Source organism: Bolinopsis microptera, chromosome 13, assembly GCF_026151205.1.
Source record: "Bolinopsis microptera isolate Bmic1 chromosome 13, MBARI_Bmic_1.0, whole genome shotgun sequence".
Lineage (NCBI taxonomy): Eukaryota > Metazoa > Ctenophora > Tentaculata > Lobata > Bolinopsidae > Bolinopsis > Bolinopsis microptera.
Genome location: NC_087084.1, coordinates 6,869,394 through 6,886,411, shown reverse-complemented (window position 1 = coordinate 6,886,411; position 17,018 = coordinate 6,869,394).

Here is a 17,018-nt window from a genome sequence, read left to right as displayed (position 1 = left end):
GTACAGTTGATCTTGATACCATTATTACCGTTTCATTGCATACGAGAGTTCCTTTCAGACTTTAATATCTTCAGTTGATCACTATTTTAAAATCTTTCAATATAGTTTTATAGTTCAAAGTATTACGCTAACTCCATAGACCATGGTTACGCATCTCCTTAAATAACATCCGGGTCACTCGACAGCGTTTCATACAGTAGAACCCGCCTGATCATTTGTTCGAGAAAAAACAGAATAGTTTCGGTTACATTTTTGATTGAGTTGGCATAAATTGAGTTCAATGCAATTTATTTCTAATCGTGTGTGAGGGTTAAATGGGGAGCTGTGCAATATAGTACAGCGAAAAAGCAAAACTCAATGGATGGTTACCGTAATGGGTGCCACATGCCTAGCATGAAATATTTACCTACTTACTTACACTTGTGTAGGTCTGTAGAAGCATTAGAATCGGGCGTTGCCTGCCACAGGCTATCCCGAATTTAGAAGCTTGCTTTCATCATAAGGTGCGGTCAGTGGTTAGATACGTACGGGGTTGTTTTAATTTCATAATTGCTTAGTATTCATCTTTTTTGGTTCTCCACTCTTTAGCTTGCAGAGGCACCCACACGCCCCTGTTAGCGCGTTAACAGTTTTGAACATTGAAAGGGGGTCCGGTTTGGGAGTTTGAATTACTAATGGTATTAATATTTTGTATGGCAATATTTTATCTGATAATAGCATTAAATCTAAAGTATATCCGATTTGAGTGCCAGAACCATATTTCTAAGAAAAATCATTACGTCAGAATTATGTTCCACATTTAGAGTAAGTATTAGAAGGAATGTTAAAAAGCAAAGACTAAACTTGAAGCTGCTAAAACATGAAGATACCTGAATGATAGAACTGGTAGAGCTTGTTCTCATCTTAGCAAACATCGCAATGGTGTATTTTTGTGAAACGATTGAACTTACATTATACTTCTATTATATTATATTATGCTAGCCAATATGTCTGTATAAGTTAGGAGATAAAACCTAACAAAATGCATTCAGCCGCGAAACTTTACATTGTGCCCTCTTCTTTCACCTTCTCGAACTCTCTTTTTGCTCTTGCTATAAGTACCTATGACAACAGTGCAATAACTCAAGATGTAAGTAAAATAAACTCCGCTTTTATGAATTAATTGCACACTCAGTTACTTGAATGATCATCTCCACTATCACGCGCAGTGCGTGATAAGAGGCAGTTTCCTTAACGCAGCTGTTCTAAACTCTATCACGCGCAGTGCGTGATAAGTTTCCTGCCACGTAGATTTAGGCCGCGGAGTCGATACAATAGTATTACGTCACCGCCTTGAGGATAGATATAATTGGTATTATAACTGAATCATTTCACGTTTGTGATGTATGTGACATTCTTCATCTACCGGATAAGGCGGTCGATTAAATTCACATTCCACTCGGAAGAACGAGGAAGTCGGTCGACATTCCACTTGTAAGTATAGATGTCGAGGAAGTTTATCAAATTCTTTGGTTGGTTCAATTAAATAAGCAATACACCTGACTTCTTCACATAGCATGATGTTATAGATTTCCTCAAATAAATTAAATGATTCCTATCAAATTGCAACATCTTTGCTTTAATATGTCAATCCACTTACAAATCAGACATAGCACATGAACGTTACAGAGAATCTCTAAATAGAGTTCAGTACTTTTACATGATCGTTAGCTGTGTCACTAAAACTTTACCATATATAAATAAACTTGCCGCTATATCCGGTCTGGCCACCTTCTAACTTGATTATTTTCATTACCCCCTCTTTAACTTGATCAATAGTTGATATTCAGGATACGCTAAGATTAGTTTAGATCTAGATACCGTTGTAGATCAGGGTCATGATTATATACATTGGGTATATTTATTAGTAGAATTGAATATTCACGAAGAAAATATAAATATATGAATATAGTCCACGACCATGCTATTCATTCCTAATGAATAAACAAAATAACACTAGGGCAAGCAATATTTCAGAGAAATAAGTAATGATTTACTAGACGTACATTCTACAGGATAAATTAAATATTCTCCCAGCTTAACCTGACTAATTTTTGCAAGTGTGAAAATTCAAAAGCTCGAACAACCCCTCACCAGTCTACAGTTCCTACAGGTGATATATCACGTACAATGTACATAGTACAAGTAGCTCGTCCTCACTGATTCATGTTAGGCCTGAACGCCTACCTGAAAGATTTATACACATTTTATTTATTCGAGCTTTTCGTTAAGAATGAAAGCAAGTCCTCCATATTATGAAGCCAGGGTGTGGACTGGCTACACCTGGTTAAAGCACTTCCATCCCATTACATAATAGTGAAATACAACAATATTATATGAAATCCTAATAGCTACAAGTCCACCCTCCTCACCAAAAGTCCACCCTCCTCACCACAGATCCCTACATGTGATAATCTAAAGTTCACGTACAAGTGATAGTCTAAATATCCGTACACTCTCTTCGGTTCACAAAACTCGCTTTTCTAAGAAAGGGGTTGGTGATTCCAAGAACCCAATATTAGACTCTGTAATCTACTCTACTCCCTCTATATGTAGTTGTTTTAGAGACCAACTGTGTTTGTTCCTGTGGGATCATTGTTCTAACTTGTTCTAGAACGTTTTATCTTGCTCTTAATCCCGTACTGTACAATGCACACATCTCGTTTTAAAGATTGTGTGTAGAATAATCATGGTACCACAGAGAGAGGTGAAAAACAGGTGCAGAGTACGAAGGGGCCCAAAAGTACGGCATATTAGCCCTTTCGAGCAACTCTGTACCTGATTTCAGACTCACCACGCGATTCTTACTATGGGGTCGTTCACATATTACGTAATCAATTTTTGGACAATTTTTAACCCCCCCCCGCCTCCGTAATCAGTTTTACGCATAGCTATATTGTAAAAATTACACTAGCGTAATCATTTGGAACCCCCCCCCCCCCCCCTCCGCTGATTACGTAATATGTGAACGATCCCTATCTAGTAGGTGCTGGTATGTCTCCTCGAGATAACTCTATTGTTTTTCAAGAAACGTGGAATGCTACACGTGGAAAAATACACGTGGAACCGTTATCTAGACTAACGATTATTTCAATTGATTTATTCGTTCTGGACAAATGTTTTCGGAAACAGTCACAAGCACTACCATTAGTAGCACCACTACTTTCAAACAGGAAGTAAGATAATACCCCTCCCATCGTGTAGAGTAATCAGGTGTCACATTCAAACAGGAAGTAAGATAATACCCCTCCCATCGTGTAGAGTAATCAGGTGTCACACGAAAATAGCGGAGAACTTTCGGACTGTACCTGATTTTAGTGCGGCGAACATGACCATCTGCTGACTCTGGTACTTTCCTTGTGAATATCTCTGTTGGCTACCTATAAACACGTGCGCTGGAGCATTGTCTGAATAATATCACAAACAATTTTATTAAATTAATCAAATCAGCTTTTAGACATGTGTTCCTTCCTTTAAAGTTGATCTTTATTGTTCACTCTAATCGTTCCCTGGCTTCATCCCATGCACAGTGTTTGTTGAGATCGTAATTTTAACTTGAGTACTTTTCTCTCTTGAGTGCCTTTCCCTCGCCCTTTTACATACTGGACGTATCAATCTGACCCAAGAGTAATTTACATGTTATGATATCAGATTTGTTCTAATATGAAATTAAAGTAACTTTTCATGGTGTAAACCCTACCTTATTGATAATGATATATTATACGTCAGAAGAGTGCATTGTGCTACGTGGCACTTGGAAACAAAGTAACATAGTAACCACTGCTGTATGAATGAAGTTATGCAAATGATAAGTGATGAAACAGTTGTTTGGTTGAAAATGTTAACACTATCGATACCAATGTAGGTGAGATTTATGCATTTCAATTTCGACAGAATTCTAGAAGTCCTATACTTTGGTAGTCAACAAAGTCAGTTTATACCTACGCGTACGTGGGAATCGTACAAATGGTGTAATTGCTATCACACGATTACACAATCAATTTTGTTAACGAGATAAACAAATTACTTAATAACTTTGTCATATTAAATCTGTTTCGCGTCATTTTCTTCAGATCATATTCCACATTTAATGACCTAGTTCAATATTAATAAGTTAAAATGGAGTTTCTAACATGTTCATAAAACGAAGTATAATAAATCGAGTTTTGATTGACGTGGACTGTGGCCCCTAAAAATCTAATTTTCTTATTTTGGCGAAGGAATCCTCGAATGAGTAATTACAAAAATTACCATTGCCCGCAAAGTTACAGGTCTCTAATATAAAATACGGCTATGTTATAAAACCAACGTACGTGTACTGACTTTTGGCTATCGAATGATTATTCCATAATTATTATTATCGTATCGCACTGTTGCATCATCCTGTATCACACACGTACCCACTTTACGCATCAATAGGTGCAAATATGTTGTATGTGATTTCTTTGTGGTGTCCGTGATAAATTAACAAATAGAAAAATATGATGATGATTACTGGAATCGCTTCACAAAGTTATTAAAAAACAATCATTAATTAATGAATCCTAAATTACCCGTACGCCCTGCGTCTCCATGACTACAACCCTCGTCTCCATGACTACAACCCTCTCTCTTCACGTGTGGTATGTGCTTAACCCTACCCTCAGCAACGCCGTATAACCGCTTATTTATCCACCTCTCATACTGAAGTCTCCCATTTAGTGGTAATCTGTTATTCGTGAGAAGTCACGTGACACTCCCTGGTATGTCACGTATGTGAGTTGTGGCCAACAGTGGAGCCACTGTGACAGCCGCCAATGTTTACCGGACCAGATTGTGAATCTTCTGTCATTGTCGGTATAACTTATTTTACTTTACTAAATATATTTATTAGCTCTGTTTGTTTATATTTGGTTTCCATACATAGGGTATGCTGGTGGGAGTCGCTACGGTTTACCCTGATTTTTAAATTTTATGCAGCCCTTGGCATTAACATGGGGTTACCATTTTATCTTCACTTTTCTCGGAAATTTGCATGTTATTTGTTTTTTGGTATGAAACCACACCGGAATAAAACACCTGAAAAATAAGAAACGTGGATTTTCCTTAAAATGGCTCAAATTACAAAGGTATTGTATTCTCATTCCGAAACATCCCAAATATTTATCACGTTTTCATTGTGCAGCTTGGGGGATGATATAATGCTTCATAATTCTGTGAGTGTACCACGTGCAAATCCCACGTGGGCACTAAATGAGTACCACGTGACACTTTCCTCTGTACGTGCCTTTCCGGGTGTGTGACCTGGACTGACTTTGTACGTGACTTTGTACGTGACTGGGTTGTACGTGACTGGGTTGCTCAATACTGCGTAGTGCGTGTGTTATATACCCACAACGGCACAACCAGTATATATTGTACTTTTTTTATCAAACTTTTAACGTTTAACTTTTGTTTTCCTTTCTACTGGATAGTTCATTACTGCACGGCTGAGTGCGGGTATAGGCCCAGTATGTGCACGGTATAGTATGTTCTGGTATGTTCTGGTATGATCCTATTGCTAAGATCACCTTAGGTCATATAAGGTGTGAACTGTGAAATGCCGGTATGTTGGCGTGCCTCAGAAATTTGTTTCTTATTTGGTTGGTTGGTTTCGTTCTATGGGAGTGTCTGAAAGTGTTTGTTTCTGTAAGTTTGTTTGTTTGTTTCTGTAAGTTTGTTTGTTTGTTTCTGTAAGCTTGTTTGTTTGTTTCTGTAAGTTTGTTTGTTTGTTTCTGTAAGTTTGTTTGTTTGTTTCTGTAAGTTTGTTTGTTTGTTTCTGTAAGTTTTTTTCATTGCAGGATGTCACAGAGCTGTTTCAGCCTTGTTTAATAGATCATACACATTACAACAGGTGCACCTGTTGTAATGTGTATGATCTATTAAACAAGGTGTATACCAAACTGTTCATTAACTCTAGATGGAAGGAGGCCAGCGTCCGTCGACCTTAACATAGAGAGAGAGAGAACTCTAGATAGCAATCACCAGTTACCAAGTCTCACTTCTGAGGTGCACTCTCACTTCTGAGGTGCACTCTCACTTCTGAGGTGCACTCTCACTTCTGAGGTGCACTCTCACTTCTGAGGTGCACTCTCACTTCTGAGGTGCACTCTCACTTCTGAGGTGCACTCTCACTTCTGAGGTGCACTCTCACTTCTGAGGTGCACTCTCACTTCTGAGGTGCACTCTCACTTCTGAGGTGCACTCTCACTTTTGAGGTGCACTCTCACTTCTGAGGTGCACTCTCACTTCTGAGGTGCACTCTCACTTCTGAGGTGCACTCTCACTTCTGAGGTGCACTCTCACTTCTGAGGTGCACTCTCACTTCTGAGGTGCACTCTCACTTCTGAGGTGCACTCTCACTTCTGAGGTGCACTCTCACTTCTGAGGTGCACTCTCACTTCTGAGGTGCACTCTCACTTCTGAGGTGCACTCTCACTTCTGAGGTGCACTCTCACTTCTGAGGTGCACTCTCACTTCTGAGGTGCACTCTCACTTCTGAAGTTCACTCTCACTTCTCACTTCTGAGGTGCACTCTCACTTCTGGTATATATTGCTACCCAGTCATGCTCCTTTAATTTCATAAATAAATGCCCATCCATTTACTTTGGATCGCCCACTACTTTGATAAAGTCTTACTTCTGGTCTTTCAATTTCATTACTCACGACACGGCAAGCTACCCAGTCATGAACATTACTACATAGTTTCTCTGAGTTCTAATGATGCAATCTATTTTATACTCTGCAAGGAAAGGTTGCTATGTTTGGTAGGTAGGTTGTCCGTCTAATGGAGTCACACGAAGAAGACTTAATAACCGTCAGCTTGGAGTGTATTTTGTTGTTACTCTGCAGTCTGTGGTTATTCTAGGACTATTTATTTATACACGGTCACAAGAGCAACTTTGCGACCGTGTAGCTCCTGACCAATCTGGAACCTGTCTTTAATGTTTTATACAGTTATACGACGATTTTGTGATCACCCAGATTGCAAATTCGATAATCTGCAGCATTTACTTTAGACTGTGTTTCCTGTTTCCTGATAATTCTATAGTTTTGAGGATCAAACGATCTTTTTAAAGCAGGAAGACTGAATATTCTAGAAGATTGTCCACTGCTGCGTTCTAGAATAATCTCACCTCATGTAGAAAACGTCGTACGTACTCCCGGAACAATGATAGTGAGCGTGATTTCTCAGTCAACACGACCGTGGGGCTAGTTTATCGTTAATATAAAACCAATTTAACGGGGTTTACTATAGCCACGCGTGAGCGGTCACGTGCCAATAATCGCGGGAAAACTCCTGATCTAGGAGTTTCTCGATTGCCAACTGCCTGACTACTAATTTTCGTCTCTTTAATTCCCTCTCGCGCTATTTTGCTGTTTCGTCGTACGAAGTGTGATTTTTGTTATATCAAGTGATAGATCACGTGAGTTTATAATATTGCCTGTACGTGGATTTATAGTTATAATGGACGGGGCTCCTCCTGATTAAATCAACCATTTATATAATGTTTTCCCGCCTAATTAAAATCAATAATATCTTATCATTGATATTTTGATGCTCTTTGTGATCATCATAGTCTATACACACAGTTATACAGATGTGGAGGTTACCCGCTACAGTAACCACTAACATCACATCTTCCAGCTAAGAAGTAGGGTAGGAGGTTAGCCGCTACAGTAACCACTAACATCACATCTCCCAGCTAAGAAGTAGGGGATAAATAATTCAAGCAAGATGTATGTAGCCACTGGACTATGAGCAGTTAGGGTTATGCTGCATAACTTATGCAATTATCCCATTTGGGTCATTCATTCTCTCCCCAAATAATTTCTAAAAGTAGAAACTATTGAGAACATGTCCTTTGTTCGGTGCCCTCCCAATTGCAAGAGCCTATCTTCCTCGGGCCTTTCCATGGTGGAAATTTCAGCGTACGAGATGTGACTTTGAGCTAGTCACGCGGATATCACGTGGTATGTTTGAGACTCACGTACTGGTCACGTGACTTACTGGTCACGTGACTTACTGGTCACATGTGGGAGGCGCGTTTGTGACCCACGCAGCTCTCCTGTAACGAATATCTTTAGTGGGAGAGCTATTTGTGTACGTGGTCGTACGTGCTGTATCTACCATTTGTATTTCTTATTTTATCTTCTCTTCACATTTCTTCTTTCTACATCTTACATTTTCACATTTTTAAAAGTTAATATTGTAGAGTTATCGTAAGGAAGAGGGATTTTATAGGATTCCTTTAAACTTCTAGTTGTTTTAATAGTTGTTTAATGGTTTACGAGTTCCAAACCCGTGGTGCTGGTACCAGATTATTTATAATCAGCTCTTTGTGGGCACAGTCTCGTACGCAGGGCGTTATTGAAATTAGTTTTAAATATAAAAAGCTTTCATGGCAGATGGTGGACCGTGGTCGTGTAAATTTGTACCAGATAAACCTTTAGATCGTTACATCTAACACGTGACATGTTCCCCAAAATATCAGATTATTGAAATCTATTTATACGTCTGACGGATAGCCAGCTTGACTATGATTCCGGATCTGGAACGCCACCATGTGCACTTAAGGTAGATTTAAGTGAGGTTGTCATCCACGTGACCTCCTTCCCGGAGGCATTGTAATCACTTAAATATTTCCGAGGAATGTAAAAATGCCTGTGAATAACGCGTGATTCTCTCAAATAATCCCTGTTTTATGCTTGGTTCCTCCAAACTTCAGAGATAGTTCAAGGGCGTCCTCTTTGCAAAGGAAACACACGTACACTTTCCTTTGTAACAAGCTTAGCGGAGGCATCTTGACTATTTAAATGATTCTGAAGAATATATCTCGGTTGTTACCTGCTCTTTGGTCGTTGATGAGGGAGTGCTGCGTGATTCTTGAGCCGATTGTTCTTCAATACTTAAATCTAGAGAAAGTTCCAGAAGATTCCCATTTTGAATTTTGACCGGTTCTTATAACACGTACTCGCAAAGTCCACTCCAGTGAGCTCCGTACAGTGGGTGAACACGTGATAGCGTTGATTGATCAATGCTGGAAGCTGATTGGTTGACCGCTGTCACGTGTCAGCTATTGTCCATACCTTTCCAGCACTGCTATTCGCACACCTAGCTTCACCAGGAGTTACTTGTCGGTATGTTCCTTTAAACATCAGTGAAAGCTCTAAGGAACCTTGATTAAAGCTAACATCCTAATGATTTAGTCCCCGCTCCTCACCAGGCAACAGTCACCATAACAACAACGTAGCACTGGTATAACTAAATAACAAGTACGACATACCTTCAACACTACTCTCTGGGTCACGTGACCACGCTGTAACCCTTCTATTGGTCACTATTGGTCAATATCCGGCCTTTTACGCTGTTGCAAAATTAACATATCGATAATATTAGAATAATTCTAGAATTTAAATATTATTGATTGGAATAACACTTTTTAAGATAACAATTTTTCTATCCTCATAAAACAAGTACATGTATAACTATAGCTGGTCACGTGGTTGTCAATGTTCACAGCACAGGATGCAATGTGTTAACTCACTTGCAAACGTAGTCACGCTCGTGTAGCACAGCTCTGTCTATAGTCACGTATTTGAGATTGTGTTGCTGTCTCTATAGTTACTGTCTCTATAGTTACTGTCTCTATAGTTACTGTCTCTATAGTTTCTACTTTTTGAAATTATTTGGGAAGAGAATGAATGATCTGAATGGGCTAATTGCAGAACCGTAACACAGCTCTGTATTCTGTGCGTGACTGTGTGTGATTCTGCGTGATTGTGTGTAGCTCAATACATTATACAATAATACGATTACAAACAATTACACACTGTCCTGGTCCTGGTATGTTGATGCTCAGACTGGCACTTCTGTGGAACTCATTCCACCTAGCAATTCTACACTTTGGTTTAACTAGCAGGAACCCGTCTAACCCTGTTCAAGTGGTCTCAAGACTCAAGAGACTAAAATAATTATTACTTATTTAATTCGCTTTTTTGACACCACTTGGGGGTCCAAATTTTGGGCACTAAAATTCTTATTATTTATTTATTCCTCGTGACATTCCTACTCTTTGGCTTAATTGTGCTCGTGGTATAATCTCTTATCTAATTAAGCCCATTCTGCAGTATGGGGTTTGGGTGTTATTGGGTTTCTTTCTTCTTTTAACTCACGTTTGTTTGTTGACAGAAGTTCCGCGGAACTGTACATAACATTCCACTGATCTTTCCCAGTTCTCTAGTTGGAAGATTTGGTGTGTGCTCCATTTTCTCAGTTCTCTAGTTGGAAGATTTGGTGTGTGCTCCATTTTCTCAGTTCTCTAGTTGGAAGATTTGGTGTGTGCTCCATTTTCCCAGTTCTCTAGTTGGAAGATTTGGTGTGTGCTCCATTTTCTCAGTTGTCTAGTTGGAAGATTTGGTGTGTGCTCCATTTTCCCAGTTCTCTAGTTGGAAGATTTGGTGTGTGCTCCATTTTCTCAGTTCTCTAGTTGGAAGATTTGGTGTGTGCTCCATTTTCTCAGTTCTCTAGTTGGAAGATTTGGTGTGTGCTCCATTTTCCCAGTTCTCTAGTTGGAAGATTTGGTGTGTGCTCCATTTTTGCTGAGTTTATTTTTCGTTTTTTTAACTGGGGTTATTTTGATTTTCTTTGCGTTTTACTTTTGGCTCTATCAGCTGTGTGTCCTCATGATAGACAAATGTTGTTAAACATGAAATCTCCAATGTTATTCGAGCTTTTGAAAGCTCCTGCTAAAAACAAACTCTTCGTATCACTTATATGTTTAAATAATCCCCCTCCAGGTTATTCAATCGTTTGTAACTTGATTTTTGTCCGGTACCCTTGCATATACCCCTCAACGGCTGCCAATAATCCGTAACATGACTATAAATTAAAAATCTGAAATATGACCTTCACTTCATCTCACACAAATAAGCTGACTAAACACACACGCTAGCAGCTCCCTTCTCCGCTGGCATCTTGCTGTTTCGTCGTACGAAGTGTGATTTTTACAATCTGCATCGTGGTATTCTCACAATCACGTGATAATCGATATGAGTCACGTGGTATTTGCAGTAGCACGTGGGCTAGTCACGTGGTATTCGCAGTAGCACATGGGCTAGTCACGTGGTAATCGCAGTAGCACGTCATGAACTCCTATGTGTAAGCGTCTGTACGTGGATTTGTAGAACTGACGGCTCACAGGTATCCTAATATTAAGATATAGTGTTGTCAGATGAAATTTAAATGGTATTTTCTTTGTACTGTCAGCTCCTCTAAATCAGGTACGAAAGAGGCAGTGCATTTTTAACTGACTGACCACAATTGAATGAGTTGCGGTGAAAACCTTCAGCTACATTCGGCTTTTCATGTCACTTTATGTAACTAAATGTCACTTTATGTAACTTAATGTTATTTTAATACTGACTAATGTTAATATGACTTTATGTTACTACGATATGATAATGTAACCATATTCCTGTCATAAGTAGTAGCATGATGTAGCTTATAACTTTGCTGAGTGCACTGTCTTAAATTTTTGGCAATGATAATGGAAAATATACATATTACATAATCTAATATAATCCTACATGATAATACGATATAGCCTATATAACATGATATTAAGTATAGAGCGAGGGTGTGTGTAAGATTTAGGTCATTTTAATGCTGTCGCGAGAGTTTGTAAGGTCAAATTACATTGCTCTTGTCGAGTGTAAGTTCCGTGCTGTTTTGTTTTCCTCAGTATTTGTCTCATATTATGCACCTCACCCTGTATCTTGACCTTGTTAATATACACTTACCTGTTGTACATTTGATAATGTTTGCAACTTGTACTAAATCCTTCTGCTCTTTACACTCTCAACATCACATTCTCGAAGCCTTAAATCATTTCCCCAAACATAGAACCTGAAACCTCCGTAGCTCCTCCGTTCCTCAGAATTACCGAAATTCCTCAGAATTACCGATTATACCATAACCAGAAATTGTCCAGTCTTTTGTTAGGCTGTTAGCCTGACCACCACCGCATACATCACATACCTTGCATTCATTCCCGCACGCATTAATTATAGCATCCCAGTCTTTGTCATGCCCAAGGCCAGTCGTCACGTACTGGCCTTATTGACCCTCGCCACACAGGATCTAAAACCAGATAAATTAGGGTTTTTATGATAAGGTTTAATTAAGTTTTCTATATTATCTAGGTTTTGATCGTCGGAATGCCCTACATTCCTTCCGGTACCACAATACAGTGTCCCTCTGAGTGTACGGACTTGTGTAGATAACTCACTAATTATCCATCTAAAAACAGGATCAGTCCACAGTGAGGTGTGTGTTTTAATAATGACTTTACTCCACTAACGAACTGTAATTATATAGACGTGTTTCCTTGTACGTGACGTACTGTCCTTGTACGTGACCTGCTGTCCGTGACTCAGAGAAAGTGTGTGTGACTACTGTCCGCTGCGTACTTGACTTCTTTGTTTCCGCGGAATGTGTCAGCAGCTCTTAATTTCTGCAGAAAGAAAACCACGTTAATAGGATAATAGAAGCTGTCAGCGCTTGTACTCAGTGTTCAGGGGAGAACATTAAATACGGCACTGGGTTAACGCTTGTACTCCGTGTTCAGGGGAGGACATTAAATACGGCACTGGGTTAACGCTTGGACTCCGTGTTCAGGGGAGGACATTAAATACGGCACTGGGTTAACGCTTGTACTCCGTGTTCAGGGTAGGACATTAAATACGGCACTGGGTTAACGCTTGTACTCCGTGTTCAGGGAAGGACATTAAATACGGCACTGGGTTAACGCTTGTACTCCGTGTTCAGGGGAGGACATTAAATACGGCACTGGGTTAACGCTTGTACTCCGTGTTCAGGGGAGGACATTAAATACGGCACTGGGTTAACGCTTGTACTCCGTGTTCAGGGGAGGACATTAAATACGGCACTGGGTTAACGCTTGTACTCCGTGTTCAGGGGAGGACATTAAATACGGCACTGGGTTAACGCTTGTACTCCGTGTTCAGGGGAGGACATTAAATACGGCACTGGGTTAACGCTTGTACTCCGTGTTCAGGGGAGGACATTAAATACGGCACTGGGTTAACGCTTGTACTCCGTGTTCAGGGGAGGACATTAAATACGGCACTGGGTTAACGCTTGTACTCCGTGTTCAGGGGAGGACATTAAATACGGCACTGGGTTAACGCTTGTACTCTGTGTTCAGGGGAGGACATTAAATACGGCACTGGGTTAACGCTTGTACTCTGTGTTCAGGGGAGGACATTAAATACGGCACTGGGTTAACGCTTGTACTCCGTGTTCAGGGGAGGACATTAAATACGGCACTGGGTTAACGCTTGTACTCCGTGTTTAGGGGAGGACATTAAATACGGCACTGGGTTAACGCTTGTACTCCGTGTTCAGGGGAGGACATTAAATACGGCACTGGGTTAACGCTTGTACTCTGTGTTCAGGGGAGGACATTAAATACGGCACTGTGTTAACGCTTGTACTCCGTGTTCAGGGGAGGACATTAAATACGGCACTGGGTTAACGCTTGTACTCCGTGTTCAGGGGAGGACATTAAATACGGCACTGGGTTAACGTTAACGCTGGGTATTTAGACTTTACACGTCGTTTACTATTTGTAAAAAGTAGTGTACGTGATGTGTGCTGAATCCTGTATGTGATTGCTTGGTTTTGTACGTGATTAGAGTCAGTGCTCGTATGTGATCATTTGACCAACGTATGCGGCTATTTTTAACGGTTGAATATGTTTGTGGTTATTATGATGTCCTTGACAACGTAACTCAAAGAAGCCACACAACGTGTGCTCTCTGTTTCTGTTAAAATTGTCACATACAAGGCTGATTGTAGTCACGCACAAAACAAATCAACCTCGTGCCACGTCATCAACAAATTGCAAACATTGTTAGCCCAATGTCCAATATAATTGCCATCTGTAAACTCAAGCTAAAAGCGTTTGGCGACTCGAATAAATCGGGAGTTAGGACACATGTTCGGATCTTTTCTTTCTCCAGAAGTCCATTTGCTAAATTACAGCAACTCGGATTCTGAGGAAAGAAATTTTCCCCGTTTTGGCTAACATCCTACTCCGTTCAAGTCACCGAGTAACGACTTATAAGTGATACGCACATATGTCAACTACCAAGAGGTTAAGAAGCTTGACAAGCTCGCATTTTTGTTTTTTGTCACATACAGAAATTTTTATTTTATTATCAGTAATAACTTGATTTTTTTCATTGTTTTTGATTTTATAGTTTTATGTCATGAAATTAAGGTTAATTTAATTAATTAATTTAATTGATCATAGCAGAATATATCACACGCGCGCACATGATAATAAATCTACAAAACGACCGCTTCAAATAACTTGAGTATCCTAGCGATCACAAATAACATGCACAACTGTTAGAAATAAAGTTTACTTTTGCTTTCATTTTACGCTCCATCTCAAACCATCTAGAACAATCTTATCTTGTTTGTTTAATGTGAAAGGACAAAGGTACGTGGGTAGCAAGTGTACGTGTGCAGTTTTGTAACCTCGGCAGTCGGCATTCGGTGTAAACCCAAAGCGAGAAAGCGAGACCTCTAAGACTCTGTTAAGCTTTTAACTACTGTTAAACTTTTAACTGACTGTTAATAACTCAATAAGCACGAAGTAGTAGAAATAACTTACAGTTTATTGACAGTTTATTGAATTAACTGCGTTTTTCGGACGTTTTCGATTGTAAAGTTGTAAGATAAATTATTCTTTATGTTTCCGTAGGCTTACCATTCTAGGCTGTAGCTATAATTGATTAAATTATAACTAATGTATGATGTGGGAGATGGGCGTGATCTCTTATAGTATTTCACGTGATCTCTTATAGTATATCCCGTGACTAATTGGCTAGACTGGTGGTCGTGAGGTGACATTCCTTGGAATGTGACGTAAGGTCCACTATTTGAGAACATTCTATAATTTTAGGAAACGAATTACATCTCCCCGATATAACTAGTCCATAAAAGGCAATCCTTTGAAATAGTAGGTCTTTGTTAAATTTAGGTTTGGTAACCCACGTACGCTTGAACTATTTGAAATGCACGGCACTACTTGCTACTTCTTTATTTGAAATGCACGGCACTACTTGCTACTTCTTTGACCCGTACACCATGTGATTATAGTGAGGGTTAGTTAAAGTTGCCTCCCCAGCTGTACAACGTCACCCACCAGGCCCTCCGTTTCATGATGTATAACGTTACCCACCAGGTTCTTGTTCTCCGTTTCATGATGAGTTCACCACACCTTAACAGTGGACACACCTGGTAACCTGGTAACCTGGTCGGTAACCTGGTAACCTGGTCGGCAACCTCCCCAGCTGTATAACGTCACCTTGTTCTCCGTTTCATGATCACCACACCTGAACACGCCTGGTAAACTACCTGGTAACCTGGTAACCTGGTAACCTGGTCGGTAACCTCCCCAGCTGTATAACGTCACCTTGTTCTCCGTTTCATGATCACCACACCTGAACACGCCTGGTAAACTACCTGGTAACCTGGTAACCTGGTAACCTGGTCGGTAACCTCCCCAGCTGTATAACGTCACCTTGTTCTCCGTTTCATGATCACCACACCTGAACACGCCTGGTAAACTACCTGGTAACCTGGTAACCTGGTAACCTGGTCGGTAACCTCCCCAGCTGTATAACGTCACCTTGTTCTCCGTTTCATGATCACCACACCTGAACACGCCTGGTAAACTACCTGGTAACCTGGTAACCTGGTAACCTGGTCGGTAACCTCCCCAGCTGTATAACGTCACCTTGTTCTCCGTTTCATGATCACCACACCTGAACACTCCTGGTAAACTACCTGGTAACCTGGTAACCTGGTAACCTGGTCGGTAACCTCCCCAGCTGTATAACGTCACCTTGTTCTCCGTTTCTGTTCACCACACCTGAACACGCCTGGTAAACTACCTGGTAACCTGGTAACCTGGTAACCTGGTCGGTAACCTCCCCAGCTGTATAACGTCACCTTGTTCTCCGTTTCATGATCACCACACCTGAACACGCCTGGTAAACTACCTGGTAACCTGGTAACCTGGTAACCTGGTCGGTAACCTCCCCAGCTGTATAACGTCACCTTGTTCTCCGTTTCTGTTCACCACACCTGAACACGCCTGGTAAACTACCTGGTAACCTGGTAACCTGGTAACCTGGTCGGTAACCTCCCCAGCTGTATAACGTCACCTTGTTCTCCGTTTCATGATCACCACACCTGAACACGCCTGGTAAACTACCTGGTAACCTGGTAACCTGGTAACCTGGTCGGTAACCTCCCCAGCTGTATAACGTCACCTTGTTCTCCGTTTCTGTTCACCACACCTGAACACGCCTGGTAAACTACCTGGTAACCTGGTAACCTGGTAACCTGGTCGGTAACCTCCCCAGCTGTATAACGTCACCTTGTTCTCCGTTTCTGTTCACCACACCTGAACACCCCTGGTAGTCTATTAGTTTGGCTCTGTTATTTGTGTGTACGAGATATAATTACCCTGGAACACCTGGATCCCTCTCCTTCAGCTCTCCTACAGCTCTCCTTCAGGACTATTTCAGCTCTATTTCAGCTCTATTTCAGGACTATTTCAGGACTACAGAATGAGCTTTGTATCTCACAAACTCCAAACAGGTACTAATGAATCGCATTAAATCTCCATTATAAAGCGAAAGTCGGTGGAACTGGAAGGATCCGATTACACGGTTTCGACAGTTTGTCATGCGGTAAAATACCTGACAAATCATGATTCTCACGAGATGATCTCCGAATCTCATTCCTCAAAATAGATCGTTCCACTCACACCCAGTCCGTTTGATCACGTGACAAAACTCGCGTGAGCTGTAGGGCAGGTGCCGAGTAAGCATGATGAGGGGGTCTATCAGCTTTACAC